This window comes from Leptonychotes weddellii, chromosome 1 (genome assembly GCF_054177405.1).
Source record: "Leptonychotes weddellii isolate Sample4059 chromosome 1, ASM5417740v2, whole genome shotgun sequence".
In the NCBI taxonomy this organism is placed as follows: domain Eukaryota; kingdom Metazoa; phylum Chordata; class Mammalia; order Carnivora; family Phocidae; genus Leptonychotes; species Leptonychotes weddellii.
The window spans coordinates 81,959,869-81,963,464 of NC_138369.1; the positions used below are offsets into that span (position 1 = coordinate 81,959,869).

General features: G+C 49.7%; 1 long non-coding RNA gene across 1 annotated transcript in view; it reads left to right on the forward strand.

Annotated features, from left to right (window-relative positions):
- Window positions 1–248: 248 nt before the first annotated feature.
- The window catches only part of LOC115941228 (uncharacterized), a 10,410-nt gene continuing 7,062 nt past the window's right edge, over window positions 249–3,596 (forward strand). Inside the window, exon 1 of the long non-coding RNA XR_004075994.2 lies at window positions 249–650. This is a non-coding gene — a long non-coding RNA (uncharacterized LOC115941228). The remainder of the gene's footprint in view (window positions 651–3,596) is intronic.

Below are 3,596 nucleotides of genomic sequence, written 5' to 3' on the forward strand. Positions count from 1 at the left end.
AGTTACTTATTTAAAAGCTGGCCTGGGGAGTAGGGAAGGTATGTGTGTGTTGGGATGGGGGTAGGGGAGGATATGGCAACACCCTGGGAGCCTATGGGAAGAGATAGGGAAGCCAGCCCCGTCCCAGTGGAGGTGTGAAAGCTGGATGGGGCCAGGGTGGGGGTAGGGGTGGGGTGAGAGCCCTGACCTGGGCCGCTCCGCGAGCCCCTCAGGGAGTACTGGGGCTTCTAAAAACACTTCGCTTTGTAGTCAGAGGTATAGGAACTGACTGCTGTGGGCAGGCGGGACTGTGGGAAATAGTTCTGCCCCTCCCCTCGGGGCTCCCACCGTCCCTCCTCCATCACTGTACGCTCTTTGTCTGTTCTCTGTGGGTCTCCCCCGCCAGACGTGAGCGGCCCGGGAGCAGGCACTGTGTCCGATTCACCTCTTTCTGCCTCACAATGTGGCCCAGCGTGGGGCCTGACACTTGGAAGTTTCTCAAAGAGTTACTTGTTGAATGAATGAACAAATGAATGCTTTCTCCGAACTACTCTGAACTCTAGATGGGATTTACAAAGAAGGAAAGGGCTGATCGCAGCTCCGGATTCCTTACATCACTTAACCAGCCATTCGTGTGCCTCCGGGATTCAAGGGGGCGGTGAACCCCTAAGGTTTGGTTTCTGTTTATGTGCATTTTCCTGGGGATAAGATTCTACATGATTTATCAGGTTTTCAAAGAGGCATCTGTCCCCCGCAAAGAACGAGTAATCATTGAGAAAATGGTTCCGGGTTGGAAATTTTATGTAAGTTTTCTCGGCATTGATTTCTCTGAACAAAATTATTTTTATCAACACTGCTGTTTTCTTTCTGTCTATAATCTCTTGAGTTTATTTTGTAATGTCAGAATCATCCGTTCACCTAAGTTATGTAACAAGACGCTGATGGGGGCGAGGACATGCTACCCCAAAATATGACACCTTGACTTATTAAATATTTATCTTAAGCTGCAGGAATTTTTAAAAAGATTTTATTTATTTTTTTAAAGATTTATTTATTTATTTATTTGATAGAGCGAGAGAGCACAAGCAGGGGGAACAGCAGAGGGAGAGGGAGAAGCAGGCTCCCTGCTGGGCGGGGCTCCATCCCAGGACCCTGGGATTATGACGTGAGCCCAAGGCAGACACTTAACCATCTGAGCCACCCAGGTGCCCCTAAGATTTTATTTTTAAGTAATCTCTACACCCAACGTGGGACTCAAACCTACAACCTGGAGATCGAGAGTCACAGGCTCTATGGACTGAGCCAGCCAGGTGCCCCTAGCTGAAGGAATTTTTAAAAGCCACAGAAGCTGTTGGGTTACTCTGACCTCCCCCACCCCACCTTCTTCCCTGAAACAGGTCGTAAAACTCCCCTGTGAGCGGTACCCTCCCCGTACCAGGAGGAAGTAGGACATTCTTATTACCAGGGACAGAGAATTTAGGACTGGGAAGGCTGTGTAAACAAGCCTTGTTAAACTAACCCTTACCTTCCTAGTTACGTCTTCACCATTTACTGCCCCTAGCCCCAACCCCCTTGTCTTGTCAATTCTTCACAAAATTTTATTTCCCTAAAAGGTATAAAACCTTTCTGCTCTGCTCCCTTCTTCAGATCCTCATTCTCTTGGAAGGCTCCCATGTACGTGTAAAATTTTTTGAAAACATTGTTCTTTCCTCCTGTTAATCTGTCTTTGTCAGTTTCATTGTCTGACCAAGCCAGGGACCCTGTGAACCTCGAGGGAAACTTTTTCCTCCCCTGCAATACCATCACCTTTGTAATCTCCCAGAACCTCCCCTTTCTCACCTCTGCTTAGGCACCCTTAATTGGTTTCTCTTACACTTGGGGTTTTGCAGGTGGGAAGACAGTGTGGAGCGGGTGTGGGGCTGTTGTAAGTGAGACCTCCAGGGCAGAGGCAGAACCAGGAAGACAGCTTTTGAGATACTCAGCTACCTAATCCAATTCTCCTTGCACACTCAGCAGCCTCCCCTCCCTTTGCATAACAATGGACGGAAAGAGGAAGTGGGGGAAAAATAAGGTCCTGTAATTGAGTTAGAAGTGGTAATTACCAGGACCCTGCAGTAGAGGGAAAGTACCTTCTTAAAGACAAGCCTAGGAGGCTGAGTGGAGAAATAGTAACAAATACTCGCTTGTGCAGGGAAGCAAAAAAATAAAACCTCGGTGCCGAATTGGCCAGGCACTGGAGAAACCTGAGGTAGGCAGCAAGGACTGGGCTACAGTAGATTCGAGGGAGGAGGATAGAAAGCTCCAAGCCAGGCGGGGGTTTTGCCGCAGCCGCTGTGCCCTGATACTGAGTATCGGTGCCGCGAGGGAGGGATGAGTCAGTCCCAGCAGATCCCAGTTTAGGATTAAAGAACTAGTCGAAGGCACTCGGCAAACACTTTCCCGTGAGAGGGCTAGTGACCATTCTAAAGTGGGATCGCAGTCGCTCACAGGACACCAAGGAGGTCCTGGACCTGCTGGAAGGGATCGTTTGCACGGAGCCTGAGAGTGAGGTGCTGTTTTCCTTCCTCTCCCCGGAAGTTCCCGCCAGATTTGCCACCCTTTGTTTCATTTCATTGAGTTGTTTTAAAACCAGGGTTGGCTTAGAGCAGAAGGCAAAGGGGGAAGTGCCCGATTATGGTTGTGAATGTCGCCTCTTGCTACAGGAGGCAGGGAAGGGCGTTTTGCAGCAAGAATTCTTGGTCATGGGTGTGGCTGTACATGCATCCTGCACCTTGATGCCTCATGGGAGAGCGTGAGGAGCGGTGTGGGGCTCTGGGGCTCGGGCCAACTGTGGGCTGGTTTCTTTGAGGAAGGTAAGGTCCGCCACCCCATCCTGACATTTCGAGGCAGTTGAAAGGATAGCAGGATCAGGTTCCATCACTCAGCCTAAGTCTGTGTAGAAACAGAAAATGACCCAGAGCACATATTGGCCCGCTCTGTGAGCTGTCCCTTCACGGTGGCTGAGCAGCCCCTGGAACAGCATGTCAGAGAAAGAGCCCCTTTTGGGGGAGGAAGTTTGTGATAGGTGACTTGGATTAGATGGTTTTGTGTTTGTTTTGAGGCAAGATATACACATCATGAAATGTGCCATCTTGATTGTTTTTTTCTCTAAAGATTTTATTTGTAAATAGTCTCGACACCCAACGCGGCCTTGGGGCTCAGACTCACAACCCTGAGATCAAGAGTCACGTGCTCTACCGACTGAGCCACCCAGCCGCCCCATATAAGTAAAATCTTTTTTTTTTTAAAGATTTTATTTATTTGACACAGAGAGAGAGAGAGAACACAAGTAGGCAGAGAGGCAGGCAGAGGGAGAGGGAGAAGCAGGCTCTCCACTGAGCAGGGAGCCCGACGTGGGGCTCGATCCCAGGACTCCAGGATCATGACCCGAGCCAAAGGCAGCCGCTCAACCGACTGAGCCACCCAGGCCCCCCCCCAAATAAATAAAATCTTAAAAAAACCCCAACTTTTGCCAATTTGCTAGATCAAAAATAATTACCGGGCGCCTGGGTGGCTCAGTTGGTTAAGCGACTGCCTTCGGCTCAGGTCATGATCCTGGAGTCCCTGGATCGAGTCCC